This window comes from Anomaloglossus baeobatrachus, chromosome 2, assembly GCF_048569485.1.
Source record: "Anomaloglossus baeobatrachus isolate aAnoBae1 chromosome 2, aAnoBae1.hap1, whole genome shotgun sequence".
Lineage (NCBI taxonomy): Eukaryota > Metazoa > Chordata > Amphibia > Anura > Aromobatidae > Anomaloglossus > Anomaloglossus baeobatrachus.
This window is the reverse complement of record NC_134354.1, coordinates 169,331,387-169,352,289: the sequence shown is the minus strand read 5'-3', so window position 1 is coordinate 169,352,289 and position 20,903 is coordinate 169,331,387.

The window sequence follows — 20,903 nt, the reverse complement described above, 5'->3', positions numbered from 1 at the left end:
TTTTTTTTGTTAGTACTGACAGTTTGTGATGTTGGGTATCTAATAGACGCCATGACATCACAAACTGCTGGGCTTGATGTCAGGTGACCTTATAGCTAGTATCAACTTCATTTATTACCCCATTTGCCACTGCACCAGGGCATGGGATGAGCTGGGGTGAAGCGCCAGGATTGGCACATCTAGTGGATGTGCCACTTCTGGGGCACCTGCAGCCTGCTATTTTTAAAATGTTAAGGGTCAATAACTATGGACCTTCCCACCCTGAGAATACCAGACCACAGCTGTCTGCTTTACCTTGGTTGGTGATCCAATTTGGGGGAGGACCCTACTTTTTTTGGAATTATTATTATTTATAATTATTATATTATAATTTTGAAAAAAGAGCCTGGGGTGACCTCCACATTGAAATACCAACCACGGTAAAGCTGCCAGCTGTGGATTTCAGGCTAAAGCCATCTGCTTTACCCTAGCTGGCCATTAAAAATGGGGGGACCCCACGTCATTTTTTTTTTTTAACTATTGTTTTTAAGTAAAAAAATTAACGGGCTTCCCTGTATTTTGATTGCCAGCTAAGGTAACGCCAGGCAGATGGGGGTGGCAACCCATAGCTGTCTGCATTATCTGCGCTGAGAATCAAAAATACCGCGAAGCACTATGTCATTTTTTTTTAATGATTTATTTTTACAGCACTGTGATGTCAGGCAATCAAAATACAGGGAAGTCAATTTTTTTTTAGTTATTTAAATAGATAATTAAAAAAAATATATATGGGCTCTCGCTGCATTTTTTGTATTGCTAGCTAAGTGTAATCCAAGCAGCTACTGGCTGCTAACCCCCACTGCTTGGTGTTACCTTCACTAACAATGGTAAATCCAGGAAAGCATTTTTTAGCCAAAAAGCTAAAAAAATAAAATGACGTGAGCTTCGCCATATTTTGTATGCTAGCCAGGTACAGCAGGCAGGTACGGGCTGCCCCTAGCCCCCAGCTGCCTATTTGTACCCGGCTGGGAACTAAAAATATAGGGAAGCCCTTTTTTTAATTATTTCATGAATTTCATGAAATAATTTTAAAAAAAAAACATGTGGGCTTCTCCCCATTTTTGTGTCCATTCGGGTACAACTAGGCAGCTGGGGATTAGAATCCGCAGCACAGGTTAGCCTTTCTGGGCCCTTTGCAGCGAATTGCAGTCTGCAGCCACCCCAGAAAATGGCGCTCTCAGAGAAGCGCCATCATCTAGCGCTGTATCCAACTCTTCCAGCAGCCCTGAAGCTGGGTGACTTGCTACGTAATAATGAGTTAATACTAGCTTTGTTTTACTAGCTAATATTAAGTCAGAGATTCTTAATGTCATGCAAGTTTGACCCGGCCATTAAGAATCTCCAATAAAGGGTTAAAAAAAAGAAAAGACACTACACAGAGAAAAAATACTTTAACAGAAATAAATACACAGACACACTTAGAGACTACATGTTTATTACTCCCTGTCATCCCTCCACGATCCTGCTCTTCAGTCTTCTTTCTCCTTCAACCCATGCAACTCTGCTACATCAGACAGCACAGCATGGGAGGAAGAACACTGCTGCTCCGTGCCGTCTAATCACTCAGTGAGAGTGACCAGAGGCTGCCAGCTGTAAGCGGTGACGTCACCGCTGACAGGCGGGTTACCATAGCAACGGTGTTCCGATCACATGATTCCCAGTGCCGCTATTTACCGGCTGTGACAGCTAGTCCTTGCATGTGGGCTGATTCTGTAAAAAGCGTCGACATGCATGGACGGCGAAGCCGATCATGTGCCAGAGCATCTTGCCGATAAAAGGACGACCACCGCTTACTGGAGAGATGCACTGACAGGACCTAGCAATGACATCTAGCCATGTGACCAGTCTGTAGCCAATGAGATAATAGACACGTGACTGGTCACCTTCTTTTTTTCTTGACGTCACGGAAGATCCTATCATCAGTGCTGGTTACCGGGAGGATGCAGTGATTATTGGAAGGAATAGCGGTGGGAGACAGAGTGCAGGACGCGTCGCGGGGACCTATAAGTGTTATGGCAATGTTTATTAACTGTCTGTGTACAGTGCTGGTTACCGGGAGGATGCTGTGATTATTGGAAGGAAAAGCGGTGGAAGACAGAGTGCAGGTTGCGTCGCGGGGACCTATAAGTGTTATGGCAATGTTTATTAACTGTCTGTGTACATGTATAATGTGTTTTTATGTGTTTGTGTTTGCCTCCCATTGTTTTCAATGAAGTTCGAGAGGTTCGTCGAACGGTTCGTCGAACCGAACTCGAACTGGGCCTTCTTTCGACAAATCGAACCAAACTCGAGCCTTCAGAGGCTCGCTCATCTCTAGTCTCAATTAAACAGGCCGAAATGCTGTAAATAAAATGAATTTCTGCAAATAAAGTCACAATGAGCATATTTTCGCTACTGAGAAATACGTTTTTGAGAAATTAACTCTAAAGATGAGAGGGCCCATTGCATTTCAAGTTTTGCACATTTCGGCAGATATTAAATAAAGTTCAGTTTGGGACCAGAAACTTACCTGAACCCCATTCGAAGACACTGATTGGACAGTTCGGCTCTCTGCCTACAATCAGACATACAGCCAACAATAAACAGAACACTTCCTTGGGAGGGAGGGTAGGTTTTTTTTTGTACACACTACATCCGATAACTTTGTTTTAACCACCCAGTGAGCGCCATTCAGACACTGCATGCAGCTCGCATTGGATGTACCTGAGCACACCAATGCTCGATAATGGGGTTAGAATATATAAAGCACCTGAACTCTGAACTTGAATACGGAATTTTTGTAAAGTATGTGCTCGGTACGAACAATGAACTTTACTGTTCAGGTTTGCACATCTCTAATTATATCTTCTTACTGTGTACCGAAGATCATCTAATACACATTCTACTTCATGTTAATGGTAAATTTAGATTGGAATTTTTTACGCTTGTTTATGAAAATATTGGAACTTTGGCAACATTTTCAAAAATGTCAAAATGTTTCATTTTTCTGTCCTTGAACCACAGAGCTATATCACAGAAATAATTAATAAATAACATTAACTACATGTCTACTTTACATTAAAACCATTTTTGAAATGTATTTTTTTGTTAGGAAGTTAGAAGGGTAAAAAGATTATCAGCAATTTTTCACTTTTCCAACAAAATTTACAAAACCAATTTTTTGAGACAACCACATGACATTTCAAGTGACTTTGAGTGGCCTACAGTTGTGCTCAAACGTTTACACACCCATGCAGATTTTTTGCATTCTTGGCCTTTTTTTCAGAGAATATGAATAATAACACAAAAAAACATTTTTTCCACTCATAGTTAGTGGTTGGGTGAAGCCATATATTGTCAAAGTACTGTGTTTTCTCTTTTTAAATCATAACAATAGCCAAAAACATCCAAATGATCCTGATCAAAAGTTCACATACCCTGGTGATTGTGGCCTGATAACATGCACATAAGTTGACACAAATGGGTTTGAATGGGCAATGGTAACATCCTTACCTGTGACCTGTTTGCTTGTAATCAGTGTGTGTGCAAAAAAGCTGAGTGAATTTCTGGATCCAGACAGACTGACTCTTGCATCTTTCATCCATCCACTGACGTTTTTGGATAGTGAGTCATATGGAAAGCAAAAGAATTGTCAACAACTACGGGAAAAGATCGTTGAACTGTATAAACAGGAAAGGGATGCAAAAAGATATCCAAGGAATTGATAATACTAGTCAGCAGTTTTCAAACGCTGATTAACAATTGGAAAATCTGTAAAAACCAAACCACAATCAAGTAGACCAACAAAAATTTCGGCCACAACTGCCAGGAAAATTGTTTGGGATGCAAAGAAAACCCCACCAATAACATCAGCTGAAATACATGACTCACTGAAAACTAGCAGTGTGGCTGTTTCAAGATGCAAAATAAGGAGGCACATGAAGAAAAATGGGCTGCATTGTTAAGTCGCCAGAAGAAACCATTACTGCGCAAATGCCACAAAGTATCTCACCTACAATACACTAAACAGCACAAAGACCAAATTGGACTGGATAGAGTCGTTACTCAACAAAGAAAAACTCACTAAGCGCTTTTTTTTACCTGGACTTCCTTTATTAAAGCCCAACCACTATCCACGCGCCAAGCGGTGCGTGATTGTTTCCAGTTTACGGATTGGTATATGAGAAAGCTAATTACTGGCAGAGTACCTGTTAGGCATGTGTAATGTATGGTTTTGTCATAAGGGCTCTTTTTTTTTCTTTGCGTGCCCAAGGAAGGGGGGGTGTTCTGGGAGGCTCTCCCAGTTTTGTTGATTTACAAAAATTTACCACTTAATCTCCTTTTGGATTGTCTTATTATTGACATACAGTATTTTCCTTTTTCTCTTTTTATTCTATCCCAGATATGTATGTTTATTTTGTTTATTTTCAATAAAAACGGTTTAAAAAGGAAAAAAATGAGTAAAAAAATAAATAGCACAAAGACAAGCCTCCAAATCTATGGAACAAGGTAATTTGGAGGGATGAGACCAAAATAAAACTTTTTGTCCACAACCATAAACGTTACATTTGGAGAGGTATCTTCAAGGCCTATGATAAATGGAACTTCATTCTAAAGGGGGCTTTACACGGTAGCGATATCGCTAGCAATTTCTAGCGATAGCGACCGTGTAAGTACCCGTCCCCATCGCGCATGCGATTGTTTGTGATCGCTGCCGTAGCGAACATTATCGCTACGCAGCATCACACATACTTACCTGGTCGGCGGCGTCGCTGTGACTGCCGAACAATCCCTCCTTCAAGGGGGAGGGACGTTCGGCATCACAGCGACGTCACCGCAACGTCACTAAGCGGTCGGCCAATCAAAGCAGAGGGACGGAGATGAGAAGGACGTAACACCCCACCCACCTCCTTCCTTCCTCATTGGGGCCGGCGGCAGGTAAGGAGACGTTCGTCGCTCATGCGGTGTCACACATAGCGATATGTGCTGCCGCATGAGCGATGAACCACAATGCTAAACAACCCTTATCGATTTTTGACTTTGGGACGACCTCTCCATGGTGAACGATTTTCACCATTTTTGAGGTCGCCTAAGGTCGCTGGTAAGTATTACACGCTGCGATATCGTTAATGACGCCGGATGTGCGTCACTAACAACTTGACCCCGGCGACCAAACATTAACGATATCGTAGCGTGTAAAGCCCCCTTTACTGTAAAGCACAGGGGTGGATCGCTGATGATGTAGGTATGTGGGAGCTACAAAGGCACAGGAAACTTGGTCAAAGTTGAAGGAAAGATTAATGCAGCACATTGTCAGCTAATACTGGAGGCAAATTTTTACTCATCAGCCTGGAAGCTGCACATGGGACATACTTCAACATTCCAAAATGACAACGATCCAAAACACAAGGCTAAGTCGACCTGTCATTGGCTACAGCAGAACAAAATGAAGGTTCTGGTTTTTGGTTGTCATTATGATTTAAAAAGAGAAAACACAGTAGTTTAACAATAAATGGCTTCACCCAACCACTAACTATGAGTGGAAAAAATGATTTTGTGTTATCATTCATAGTCTCTGAAAAAAGGCCAAGAAAGCAAAAAATCAAAAGTGACACCATTCTAAAAAGTACTCCCATCAAACTGCCGAAAACCACATTTAAGTGGTTTACTAACCATTTAGGTGCTTCACAGGAAAAAAAAGCACTGAGAAAGGAAAAACTTAAATTGTATTTTTCCCACAAAAATATTGTTTCAGCCTAAAAATTTGCATTTTTAAAAGAATAATAGGAATAAAATGCATCATACAATTTGTGCAATTTCTCCTGAGTACGCTGATGCCATATGTCATGGAAATCTTGTGTTGGGCGCATGGCAGAGCTCGGCAGGGAAAGAGCGACATTTGAATCTTGGAAAGCAAAATCAGCTGCATTTGAATGAGGATGCAATGTTGCTTTTGGTGAACCCTTGATGTGCCTAAACAATGGAAACCTTCCACAAGTCAGCCCATTTTGGAAACTAGCTGTGAAGACTATATATAACTGTAGGAGAAATGTATGACAGCAACAGTAAAGTAACATCGGTTTAAGTCTTCCATCCCTGTCACTGTCTCACAAAGGACATAACCTTTTAGGAATTTTGTTTATTATAGAAACTCAAAACCAAGAGGGGTGTCTATGAGAATACAGAGGGTGTCATTTGCGTTGATGTGGCTTGCAACACAAAGCTTCAAAGATTGAATAGCTGGTCCCCTGTAGCCATGCGTGACTTTTCTAAACACTATAAGAAGGGGGTGTTAGTAAGAAACAGGGCATTAACCCTAGAATGCGTAACCTGAATCTAAGGTAGCTTACTTTTTTGCTATTTTCTGCAAAATCACTTTAGCTGGAATTTTTGAAACTCTAGGTATTTCTCAAATATGTCATTGTTGGTAGCATTCAGTTGTTCATATAATTTTATGTTATCGGCATTTTAGTATAACAATACTTTGAGGAAACCCCACATTTACGAAACCCAGGCCTTTTAGGCCCATAGTATATTAATCATTGAAGGTCCCGTCACAAACAACAAGATCGCTAATGAGATTGTTGCTGCGTCACTGTTTCTGTGACACAGTAATGATCTTGCCAGCGATCTCATTATGTGTGACACCTACCAGCGATCAAGCCCCTGCTGTGAGATCACTAGTCATTGCTGAAGAGTCCGGACCATTTTCTTCAAAGGTGATGTCCTGCTGGGCAGGACACATTGCTGTGTTTGACACCTAACAATGACCTCCTATACAGGTCGCTCATCGTTATACAGGTCACTCATTGTTACTGCATCGTTGGTAAGGTCTGACTGTGTGACATCTCACCAGCGACCTCCCAACGACTTACCAGCGATCCTTATAATGTCACATCGTTTTCGGGATCGCTGGTAAGTCGTTAAATGTGACCGGGGCTTTACTCATCAATGTTGGTGTCTCAAGTTATTGTACGAATGCCAATTTTTAGATAGCAAGGTAGAAACTCTCAACCAAAAACAACAATTTCAAACTACCTTAAACCAATTACTTTAATGAACATTTATGCCACAAACATAGTACATATAATAAATAATTTTTCCCGTGCAATGATGAGTGAAGAGGAAAGGTAGGAAAAATAATTTACACCTTACACTATCCCTTCCTGAAACATGGGGGTCGGCATCCTAATCTCGATTGACACCCCTGTTCAGCGTCGACTAATACCTATGTTGTCCCTTCCCTGTCTTTTGATCTCAGTGCTCCTATTTGGCAGTGAGTAAAGGTGTATCACCAAAAAAGGAGAGCCCACGGGAGATAGCATTTGCATTGTCTCTGAGAGTACAGTCATGGCCAAAAGTTTTGAGAATGCAACAAATATTAATTTTTACAAAGTCTACTGCTTAAGTTTTTCTAATGGCAATTTGCATATACTCCAAAATGTCATAAAGAGTGATGAGCTTAACAGCAATTACTTGCAAAGTCAATATTGGCTAAGAAAATGAACTTCAACCCCCAAAACACATTTCAACATCATTGCATTCCTGCCTTAAAAGGAGCAGCTAACATTGTTTTAGTGATTGTTCCATTAACACAGGTGTGGGTGTTGATGAGGACAGGGCTGGCGATCAGTCATGATTAAGTAAGAATGACACCACTGGACACTTTAAAAGGAGGCTGGTGCTTGGTATCATTGTTTCTCTTCAGTTAACCATGGTAATCTCTAAAGAAACACGTGCAGCCATCATTGTCTGCACAAAAATGGCCTAACAGGGAAGAGTATCGCAGCTACAAAGATTGCACCTCAGTCAATAATCTATCGCATCATCAAGAACTTCAAGGAGAGCGCTTCCATTGTTGCCAAAAAGGCTCCAGGGCACCCAAGAAGAACCAGCAAATGCAGGACCATATCTTACAACTGTTTCAGCTGCGGGATCAGACTACCAGCAGTGCCGAGCTAGCTCAGCAATGGCAGCAGGCTGGTGTGAGTGCTTCTGCACGCACTGTGCAGGCGGAGACTGGTTGAGCAAGGCCTGGTTTCAAGGAGGGCAGCAAAGAAGCCACTTCTCTCCAGAAAAAACATCAGGGATCGACTGATATTCTGCAAAAGGTACAGGGAGAGGACTGCTGAGGACTGGGGTAAAGTCATTTTCTCAGATGAATCCCCTTTTCAATTGTTTGGGACATCTGGAAAACAGCTAATTAGGAGAAGTCAGTGCTACCACCAGTCTTGTATCATGCCAACTGTTAAGCATCCTGAAACGATTCATGTGTGGGGTTGCTTCTCTGCCAAGGGAATCGGCTCACTCACAGTCTTGCCTAAAAACACAGCCATGAATAAAGAATGGTACCAGAATGTCCTCCAAGAGCAACTTTCCCAACTGTCCAAGAGCAGTTTGGCGCCCAACAATGCCTTTTCCATGATGGAGCACCTTGCCATAAAGCAAAGGTGATCACTAAATGGCTCATGGAACAAAACATAGAGATTTTGGGCCCATGGCCTGGAAACTCCTCAGATCTTAATCCCATTGAGAATTTGTGGGCAATCATCAAGAGACGGGTAAACAAACAAAAAACAACAAATTCTGGCAAAATGCAAGCATTGCTTATGCAAGAATGGACAGCTATCAGTCATGATTTGATCCAGAAGTTGATTGAGAGCATGCCAGGGAGAATTGCAGAGGTCATGAAGAAGAAGGGTCAACACTGCAAATATTGACTTGCTGCATTAACTCATTCTAACTGTCAATATAACCTTTTGGTACTCATAATATGATTGGAATTATATTTCTGTATGTGATGTAAACATCAGACAAACACAATTAAAAACCAGAGGGAAACAGATCATGTGAAAATATAATTTTGGTATCATTCTCAAAACTTTTGGCCATGACTGTACATTACATTACAGTACATTAGTCAGTAAATTTCTATCGTCATCTGGATTGGGATAGGGTAGTCCTAGAATAGTCAACCAAGATTTTTATTAGTCACGCATCTCTATCAAATAATTAAAAACAATGCAAAGATTGTTATAATTAATCCAAGAATTTCCCTACACATTTCACCCCTTTCATATAGAGTATGCTTCTGGTGCTCATCAGGGCATATAAACAAGATCTTTAAAAAGTATATAAAAGCTTGCAATCCGTCTCAGCTTCTTATCTCTGATTAGAAGACCACCTGATGTTAGAGACCCTCTTTTTTAGTCAATCACAGTTAAATTGATATATTACTGCTTCTGCCTTAGCTGCTAAAGTAATATATAGTAGCATAAATTAGCCACTATTTCAGGTTACTGGCTATCATCAGTTAGCATGCTCATATGAAAATGTCATGTTCTGTTCTGTCCCTGTCTGACCCATATTATTACCTGTTTAGTCAATCTGTCTGCAAATATTTTCTGTGTCAAATAGTAGACAATCAATCCAAACATGACACTATAGACCCGTATTGTTAACTTTTCAGTCAATCTGTATAAGCAGTGGTTTAAAAGCAACAGTGTCCTTGTTATGAAGGCATCCAGTCGACGCTGAACAAGGGCATCAATCGAGATTAGGAAGCCGCCCCCGTGATTCAGGAAGGGAAAGTATAGGGTGTAAAAGAGTTTTCTCAAGTTATTTTAGTCAGGGTTTCTAAGGAAGTGGGGGATCATGCCTGTGTATTGAAAGACCTGTGATGATGTAATGGCCAAGTGATCTTGGCAGGAAGATTGACAGGGGATAGATATGAGGAAATTTGGAGCAACCTTTGATTTGTTGATAAGTGAACTCATTTTGTGATGTTGAAAATGAATCATTTAGCACCTATCAATTAAATCTGGAATATTTTTATCAATAATTGTACCAAGCTCTACAATCCAAGTGCTAATTTAAACAGTGGATGAGCAACTTTTAGTCTTCAGAGGACATTGCAAGTTCATTCAACATATTACTAGTAAACCAGCCAAGTATGGAACAAAAATATTCTGGATGTGTGATTCTTCAAATTAATATGGTCTGAATGGGCTTATCCCCTGTAGCAAAGAAGTTGGCACTCCATTGCAGAAAGACCTAGTTTGGACATTGTAAAAAAAACTTGTACCAATTTAGATTTCTAGTAGAAGCAATATATTGGAAAATTACTTTTCTATTGTTGAACTGGGCAATTTTTTGCTTGAAAAAGATGTTACAGTTGTTGCTACTATAAAGAAAAATAGATGAGGTATTCCTCCGTTGATGAAGCACATTCCACAGTGACCACTTTTTGATAGTTTCTTTGGTTTCAACAACAAAGCAGCAACGGTATCTTACAAAGTGTAGAAGGAAAAATCTGTCATATTACTCAGTACCATGCATCATGATTTCAGTATTGACAGCAATTAATGATGAGCGAGTTCCGAAATACTTGGATTCACAATACTCGTAATGAGTATTGTCTAATACTCGCATAATCGTTCCGAATAGTGTGTGCAATGCAAGTCAATGAGGAATACTCGCAATGTAACGAGTAACCCAAATGCAGCACTATTCGTTACTCGCATTGCACTGTTGACGTACCCAGTGCTTTCTTTCTGAGGATGTACCAAACTGTAGATTAAGCCACTCCTAATATTGTAGTAATTTCTAGTATTTTTTTTTGTTTTCGCCAATGAAGGATGGCTTGCTTCACTTGCATGGATAACTTCTTTGATTGCATGATTACTTCTCAGGAAAAACTTTAAAATGCAAGAACCACACTTCAAATCAACTCTAGGTCTTTTATGTGCTTAATTGAGAATGAAATAACAAATGAATTGCCCATAAAACAGCCTTTGAGTCAATTGTCTAATTACTTTTGGGCCCTTTAAAACCAGGGTGGCACATATAAACAAGCTGAAACTACTAAACCCTTCATCAAATTTTGATGTGTAAACCCTCAAATGAAAGCTAAATGTCAGGACTTTATGTCCATGTCCATTATAGAACCATACCTTGAATATGTTTTAGTAAACAGGTAAAATAAACAAAATTTGTGTCAGTGTCCAAATATACTGTATATAGACCTAACTGTATGTTAGCAAAAATACATAAGCATTAGCAAATTAGTACAGTACATTGTTTTCCAGATTCTGTTGTCCGCGTATCTAACACTATCATATATCTAACATATACGGATCATTGATGAACTTCACTGATCATTGCTCAGCGGACACACCATACAGAACAAAAGGGTGCGAAAGTAAAGAGTAATAGAACAAAAAACTGTTCTGTCCAAAATATGAGCAATGGTGCTGATCAGTGACATATGACAAGCACTCAACTCTCACACTGCACACACTGAATTTGTTCAAGAGTAAAAAGTAACAGAACAAAAACAGTGATCTGTGTAGACCGACCAATTGCAGTGACCGCTGGAGGTGGGACAATCACTGCATCATTGGATGTCCTCATAGTGATTGAGGTTGTCATACACTGCACCAGTCACCACTGTCCATCAATATTATAATGCTAAAACTGCTGTGATTGTTCAATCATTTTGATTCGCCAATCACAGCAATTGTGGCAGGTGGAACCAACGCCACTTCAGTGGATTCTCCACATTGATGCTATCACAGGCAGAACGATTCTGAACTTCACAGTAATGTAAAAAAACATTTTATATGTTGTGAAGTGCTTTGCTGCTGTGATTGGACGGTTGCATTTGACTGGGCATTTGTAGCAAATGCCGATGTAGGGGGAAGAGGGATGGCGATGCCCTTTAGGCATTGAGGCAAGATGCCTGCTGTTGGGGACAGCCGCAATCTTTACCCAATCACCATGCCTATTGACACGGTGATCATTCTCCCGCAGGACATACCGGTAGTTCCAATGTTATGAAGGGGTTAAACATGATTTCTAGTTAACTGTCTAAAAACTAAGCTTTTTTCCTATTTGACACTTGGTTTAGAGTTCTCATGCATTTCCATGCTAGCCTCACTTTCATATTTATATGTGTTTTCACTTCCAAAAACATTTCAGTTTCGAACATGCATATGGATATTGGAAGAGCAGTTAACGATAGTGATGAGATATATTTAACTATGCTGCACTGACCAACTTATATCTGTAATAAAAAAATGATTGTCATCATGGATTCTAAAAAAGTAAAAAATCATACAATTGATTAGAAGTCCTAATAGAATCTGAAGCATACAGACAGATAATAGTTTTTGAATATGGATCTTAATTGTAACCCCCTTCTCATGTACAGCACCATGGAATTAATGGTGCTCTATAAATAAATACTAATAATAATAATAATAAATTATTAAAATATAGCTGTACCTACAATGGTGATTTAATCATTTTTCTGTTCACTCAACTTAACGATAAAAATAACTCTTGCGGAACCAGTGATGTCAAGATTACAGATATCACCTCCTATTAATATTAGATTCTTTGAAGCAAACAAAAGTTTATAGAATCAAATCATGTGGAAAATATATTTTTTACTGTGTGGAATTATTATTGAACCATGATATGTATAGGTAACAGGGTGCATATACTGATACATTTTTCATTTGAATGTATTTATTTCAAATAGCAGAATGGTTAAGACATAGAAATTAACCAATATAGGAATATTTCTGTAGGCTACAGAAATATAAGTGTGGGTTACATCACTGAACTATTTATATTGAGATGTGACAATTGACTAATGGTTTCAGTAAAAAAAGTTAATGCATTTTCAATTCTCATGTAGATGATGTAACTGGAATAATTATCTTTCTAGTATGTTTCATGAAAAATTCCTGTTCGGTGGGTGCAGCTGTTGTACTCTGCTCCTACAGCAAGAATTAGGGCAAATGGCAGCATGTCAGATAGATTTTCTCTCTATAGGGGCACAAGGCAGGGGTGCCCACTGTCCCCCCTGTTTGCTATCGCTATCGAACCACTGGCGGCGGTGATGCGGCGGGATCCTGGTGTAGTGGGTTACCGATATGGGAGTGTGGAGGAGAAAGTGGCCTTATATGCGGACGATTTATTATTGTTTCTGGCAGATGCAGGGAGTTCCTTGGAGGTGGTAATGAGGGTCATATCTAACGTTGGAAGGATATCAGGGCTCATGATAAATTGGGACAAATCGGTTTTGATGCCACTAGATGAAACGCCTTCCAATGTAGTGGTGACTTGTGCTCCGGTTCAGGTGGTGTCAGAGTTTAAATATCTGGGAATTAGGATATCCAATAAACTGACTGACTATGAACGTCTTAATCTCACCCCCCTTTTACTTAAGTTCAAACAAAAGATTCTGGCCTGGTCCAAACTGTACCTTTCAGTGGTGGGGAGAGTCAACTTAGCTAAAATGATACTAATGCCCCAACTGCTCTATGTGCTTCATAACGCCCCGGTATGGCTACCACAAAATAGGTTTTATAAAATAAATTCTATTTTCCGAGGCTTAATCTGGGTAAGGAAGCTCCCACGGATGAGGTGAGAATATTTACAGAGACCAAAAGACGAAGGGGGACTGGCTCTACCTAATCCTTGGTGCTATTACTTAGCTGCCCAGAGCCAACACATGGTGGGGTGGGTTGTGACAGGTTTGGAGACCTCGGCAGGGAAAATATTACAGTATGTGATCGGAAAAGGTCCTCTGCTGGCAAGTATGGAGGCGGGAAAGTTTCATCCACACTCTGCATTATATCCTACTACACAGTTGATAAATAAAGTATGGGGTAAGATCAAACAGATGAGACAGGTAACCGAGTTCACTAGATATACCCCCATGTGGGACAACCCCAACATTCCGGAATTTTTATCCCTTAAAGAATTTGGGCAATGGAGGAGAATTGGTATCTGGTACCTCTCCCAAGTGATGGATGGAAACATATTTAAGACTTTTGAAGTACTGCTAAAAGACTTCTCACTGGGACATAGTATATTTATAAATACCTGCAGCTACGTCATGCATTTGAATCGCAGAACAGAAAAACACCAATTGTTATACAGTCAGATAGTGTAATTAATATATTAGGGATGGAGAGAGGGACGGCAGGATGTATATCGATGGTCTACGGGGAACTTCTGTCCATGTCGGTTGGGAGGCAACAAATTGGGGCATATGCAAGGTGCGTGGAAGATTTGGGAGACATTGGGGAGGAGAAATGGGAGTCTATTTTGCAATATGTCATCAAAATATCTCTGAGCGAGGCAAAACGGCTATCGCAATTATATGTTATATACAGAGTATATAGAACCCCCGTGTGGATGAAGAAAGTGGGAGTGAGAACTGATTCCAAATGTCCAAAATGTACTATGGAAGAAGCAGGGATCATGCACATGTTGTGGGAATGCTCGTGTTTACAAAGGTTCTGGATCACAGTGTTAAATTTAATTCAATCAGTGATGGAAGTGGACCTACCCAGAAACCCGCTGGTGTGTGTGCTGGGCTATGTGGATGAAGTGGGGGCGGATGAACAAGAGAAACTGGCAGTGGCACGATTGTTGTATGCAGCAAGGAAACTAATTGCCTTGTATTGACTATCTGAAAAAGCACCGACACGTAAGGAATTTGTTGAAAAAGTGAATTATATTATTTATATGGAGAAAAATGTTTATATTAAAAGGGGAAGGAAAACTCAATATGAGAAGATCTGGAGCAAGTGGCTGGACTTTCCAGGATTAGCGTCATTTGATCTACTGAAAGATAGGATATTTAGACTATAGGTAGGAAAGGAAAGATCGCAGTGGCTGAGAAATAACGAGGGCAGGTCATTATGTGAATAAAGAGGGATGCAGAGAATGGAGGGGTGAGACTGTCGACCGGAAGAGGGTGGGGGGAGGGGGTATGTGTGAGGACTACCCTCCCAATTTGTTATGTTTATGAAAGTTTTAAAATGCAATAAAAATTTATCTGATTTAAAAAAAAAAAATCCTGTTCTTAGAAGTTATATATAACATTCAACAGTAGGGATGGGGAGTGGAATGCACATTTTGTCCAAAATATTATATTGCAAAAATATCTTATTTATTTCTAATGTTCTTCAATATTTTTTTTTTACATATTCAGTTTCAGTTTGTTCAACCCCAAATAGCCTTAAGGCCACTTTACACACAGAGATAAATCTTTGGCAGATCTGTGGTTGCAGTGAAATCATGGACATATTGTTCCATTTGTACACAGCCACAAACCTGGCACTGATTGTCCACAATTTCACTGCAACCACAGATCTGCCGCAGATTTATCTCTGTGTGTGACAGGGCCTTTAAAGACCTTAGAGACCCATGATCTTCAAAAGCATTGTACTGAATGATCCTATGGCTTTCCTATAGTATGCACCAATTAGTTTGATGATGGTTTTTGCAGTGGAGCCATCAATAAGAATTGTGCTATTTCTGAACTATCTATGAGACCCAGTAACTCACATATAGGGCTGTACATTGAAATGTAATCCTTCAAAATCTACCACTTGTTAAAAGTTCATGTAAAAGTACACAATGATATCCATAGCTTATTTCTGGAGATTAGTAATCTTTTAAAATTTGAATTTGCCGATTTACTTAATTTAAACAAAAATTAAATTTACAGATAATTGCTTTCCCATGAATTGCCAATACAGGAAATCCTGTAATTGCCCTGAAAAACAAAAACACACTGAATGCGAGTGATTCTTTTGAAATCTGAATTTGTAAAATTTTCCCCCAAAGTTTGATTTGTGGTGAATACATTTTCATAAATTTCTATAGTGAAAGTTTGCAATTGCACGTAAAATACACGTGGGGAAAGGAGAAAGAGAGAAAACTCACTGACCATGAAAACTTTCACTTTACTGCCAAGGAAGAAAAGAGCCTTGTATCTATACCAGCTTACAATTCACAGGCGAGAGAGACCGGACACCTCTGACCATAAGATTTAACATTTTATATGAGAAAAAGAACCCCAATGATCACTTAAAAAAAAAGAGAGAGACCTATGCAGCATCTCTAGAAGTGGAAAACTGGGAACCACTGATTTGAGAGTACTGACCACTACTGTACTAGGCATGATCCATAACATGTCATAGCTACAAGGTATTATAGGAGGCCTGAATGACAATGACAGATGGCATTTGCCTGCTTTCTGATGCTTCAGCAGTGTGGGAAATGATGCTGACAAGTTTGGGTTTTTTGTGAACGCAATTCAAATCTCAAAATATTTGTATGAAACTGCAAATTTCAGCACTTGAACTTGATCCTCCATGAATCGATCCGCTTATATCTAAAACTTAGATTTCCTTGAACTGTGTCCAACCCATTTCAAGCTCTTTAACAAAAGCACAGCTTTATTAATATTGAAGTGTCTCCAAAATGTATGGTTATAAGTAAACATATGATAACCATTCCTAACTGCTGATCTGTCAGACACATCTATAAAATTTGTTGATCGTTATATGGTTTTCTCTCAATATTTCTGTTTTTGAGTTTTGAGCTTTAATGACCTCCCACTATCCAAATTAACTCCAAAATAACTGCTCTGTTTCCTGCCTTGACTTCTAAACAGGCCATAATAGTCTCCTAATTTGCTGCACATTACCATGTGATGTGATAGCAGTGAAGCTCTATGGGTTGGCCAATGTGCCAGCATTTGAGATTATGTGAGTCTTCTCTGGTTGATGCAATCTATTGTTTTTATTGGCCAGGTACACTGAATTTCTTAAAATTTAACACAAATTGGATTGGCATCAAATTGCTTTCACCCATTTGTGCTTATTACACTTCCAAGAGACAAAAGGAGACAAGAGCGGATCTGACAAACTTTGAACTTGACAATCAAGCAGATTTTACTGGGAAATTAAGTTGAGAATAAGATTATTTTTTCTGACCATTAATTGTTCTCTATTATGCTTCCGGGTCTCTTCAGATTTCAGAGCATAATAAATGTAAGGTGTAAAAGAAAACAAAACAAATTCCCCTTAGTGCTCACCTCGCCCCTGCTGCTACATTTGCTCCCTGTAGAATATTAGATCTTCCTTATATTCAATGGTCTCCAGGTCATGCTCTCAGTTAAAAGGTTTGGCTTAAAGTAATTACCTGGCCGGAAATGCGGTGAGGTAGAGAACAAGCCAGCATGCAGAAAGCAACGGAAATAGCCAAAGAACTGATCGACCAAGAAAAGGTTAAAAATAACAAAAAAATACTTCTACTCATCTTATTACTGACATTTCGGGCCTTCTTGCTGCTCCCTGCTTAATGTCTGATCCATAGAATATTGCTTGAATTATTTCACCAATTGGAATGGTTTAAAAGGGAACCTGTCAGGTCCAATATGCACCCAGAACCATGAGCACTTCTGGGTGCATATTGCTAATCCCTGCCTAACTGTCCCTGTATGCATTAGCATAGATAAAGAGATCTTTAGAAAAAGTATTTCTAAAGATCTTTAACCGTATGCTAATGAGCTCGGAGACTAGTCCCCTGGACGTTAGTTCCCTGGCCAGTCTCCCCATTTGCATGTTAGTACGCCCCTGTGGGTGTGCTAACATGCTAATGAATACGAAGCATCACAAGATGATCTCACTCACTTCTCCGCCATCATTGCCGCCAAACTGTGGATTTCGGCTCAGTGCGCATGACCCTGGAGTTTTGGTCATGTGTACTATGAAGCCGGGTGTATGTGTCCTGGCTTCAAACTGAAGTAGTGCGCATGACCCAAACTCTGAGGTCATGCACACTGAGCCGAAATCCCACATCGGATGCGATGGTGGCAGAGAGGTGAGTGAGATCATCCTGTGACACTGCACATTCATTAGCATGTTAGCAAGCCCACAGGGGCATATTAACATGCCAATGGAGCCGACTGGCAAGGGAAGCAATTCCCAGGGGGCTAGTGCAGTTGCTCACTAGCATATTGTAAAAAATCTTTAGAAATGCTTTTTCTAAAGATCTCTATATCTATGCTAGTGTATACAGGGACAGTTATGCAGGGAATAGCAATATGCACCCAGAACTGTTCATGGTTCTGGTTACATATTGGACCTGACAGGTTCCCTTTAAAATAGGATGATTGGAAAAAGCTTGCATTTGCAATGGCTTTAGTTTTGTAGATTTATTGTGAAAGAAAACATGTATTTTATTATTATCTTCTTGCAATGTGATGAATAAAAAATTAAAACTGGAAGTATTTAAGTGCAATGTGGGTCTGTGATTAACAGCAGTGATTCCAGCTAGCTCCACACTATTGCTAAAGGCACCTGCCTGATATGCTGTATAATTAGAGATGAGCAATCCTGATCAGCAAAGAACGGAAAATGTTAAAATCTTACAATCTTTGACTGGATCGGATCGGGATCGGACACCCGATCATTTACTGCAAAAGTCGATGATATTGCCAAGGATCGGTAAATGTTCGGATGGCAAAAACCATCCTCTCCCTGCCCATCACAGCAATGTCAAATATTGGCATAGCTGTGATTGGCCACTGTAAAAAAAAAAAAGAAACAAAAGGGTTAAGTAGTACATACAGTGAAAAAAATAAGTATTTGATCCCCTGCTGATTTTGTAAGTTTGCACACTGGCAAAGACATGAACAGTCTATAATTTTAAGGGTAGGTTAATTTTAACAATGAGATCTAGACTATCCAAAACAAAATCCAGAAAATCATATCGTAAAACTGATGATAATTTATTTTGCTGGTTATCAAAATTGGGGGGGACACCACACCATTTTTTAAAATTATTTATTTATTTTTTATTTTATTTTATTTTTTTTTTTTAAAAGCCGCATGCAGTTCCTCTTATTTTGATACACAGCTAAGATAAATGCATGGCTGAGGGCTGCAGCCTGTATCCTTTTCTTTTTCTGTGATAGTATCCATACAGGGGGCAACCTATGCCAATTGTTTTATTTATTTTTTTATTTATCAGTTATCACCATTATAAGGTCACAGCCAGTGTTTCTGATTCCAACCAATCACAGACGCTGTTTCAGAGGGTGGGTGTATGGTCCAACTGCAAATAGTCAGAGACACTGGTGGAAGCAGTGAATATGGATGAGGGATAATTGTTGGACCCTAAAGTAGCGCTGCAACTGTGGGGGCTTTAACCCTGTTTTATTTTTTCCTTTACAGCTCCCCTACTCTATTTTACAACATATCACTTTTTCCTCCCATTGAATTTAATGGGTTCGGCCAGAATCGAAGATAGGATCGGAGAGGATCACCGATCTGATCAGCAATCTTCGGGTACTTTGCAGCCTACGACATTGCAGGTGCGATGTCGGTGGGGTCAAATCGAAAGTGGCGCACATCCGGTTTCGCTGTCGATATCGGAGTGTGTAAATAGTTTTTGATACGATTAACGAGTGCAAAAGCGTCAAAATCGTATCATTGGTGTAGCGTCGGTCATTTCCATAATTTCGGAAGGACCAATGTTACAATGTTGTTCCTCATTCCTGCGGCAGTACACATCGCTGTGTGTGAAGCCGCAGGAGCGAGGAACATCTCCTACCTGCGTCCCGGCTGCAATGAGGAAGGAAGGAGGTGGGCGGGATGTTTACATCCCGCTCATCTCCGCCCCTCCGCTTCTATTGGCCGCCTGCCGTGTGACGTCGCTGTGATGCCACACGACCCACCCCCGTAGGAAGGAGGCGGGTGGCCGGCCAGAGCAACGTCGCAGGGCAGGTAAGTCCATGTGAAGCTGCCGTAGCGATAATGTTCGCTACGGCAGCTATCACAAGAGATTGCATCTGCGAGGGGGGCGGGGACTATCACGCTCAGCATCGCAAGCATCGGCTTGCGATGTTGTAGTGTGCAAAGTACCCCTTGAAGCATGGAAGAGGAGGTGTGATGGTGTGGGGGTGCTTTGCTGGTGGCACTGTTGGGGATTTATTTAAAATTGAAGGCATACAGAACCAGCATGTCTACCACAGCATCTTGCAGCGGTGTTCTATTCCATCCGGTTTGCGTTTAGTTGGACCATAATTTATTTTTCAACAGGACAATGACCCCAAACACACCTCCAGGCTGTGTAAGGGCTATTTGACTAAGAAGGAGAGTGATGGGGTGCTACGCCAGATGACCTTCACAGACCTGAACCCAATCAAGATGGTTTGGGGTGAGCTTGACCGCAGAGTGAAGGCAAAAGGGCCAACAAGTGCTAAGCATCTCTGGGAACTCCTTCAAGACTGTTGAAAAACCATTTCCGGTGACTACCTCTTGAAGCTCATCAAGAGAATGGCAAGAGTGTGCAAAGTAGTAATCAAAACAAAACGTGGCTACTTTGAAGAACCTAGAATATAAGACATTTTCAGTTGTTTCACACTTTAAGTATTTCATTCCACATGTTTTAATTCATAGTTTTGATGCCTTCAATGTGAATCTACAATTTTTAGAGTCATGAAAATAAAGAAAACTCTTTGAATGATGAGGTGTGTCCAAACTTTTGGTCTGTACTGTAAAAATTTGGGAGGAAAATGAGGGGTGTGTCTTAAAATCCGAATGTAGCTTACCAGGTGGTGATTGAGAGAGGTTACAGGAGACAGGGGCTCTGTGCAGGGGCTGTATGTGGCGGCGGCCAGTGGAGCTTCTGTGTGCGGTGGCCAGCAAAGCTGCTGTGCGCTGCGACGGCCAGCGGAGCTGCTCCGTGCAGCGGCGGCCGGAGCAGATGCTGTGGTCACCAGCGGCCAGCGGAGCTGCTTTGTGCGGCAGCAGGAGCAGATGCTGGGGTCAGTGGCGGCCGGCAAAGCTGCTTTGTGCGGCGGCGGCCGAAGCAGATGCTGTGGCAGCGGTGGCCAGCGGAGCTGCTTTGTGCGGTGGCAGCAGGAGCAGATGCTGTGGTCAGTGGTGGCCGGCGGAGATGCTTTGTGCAGCGGCGGCCGGACCATATGCTGTGGTCAGCGGCGGCCAGCGGAGCTGCTTTTTGCGGCGGTGACAGGAGCAGATGCTGTGGTCAGTGGCGGTCAGTGG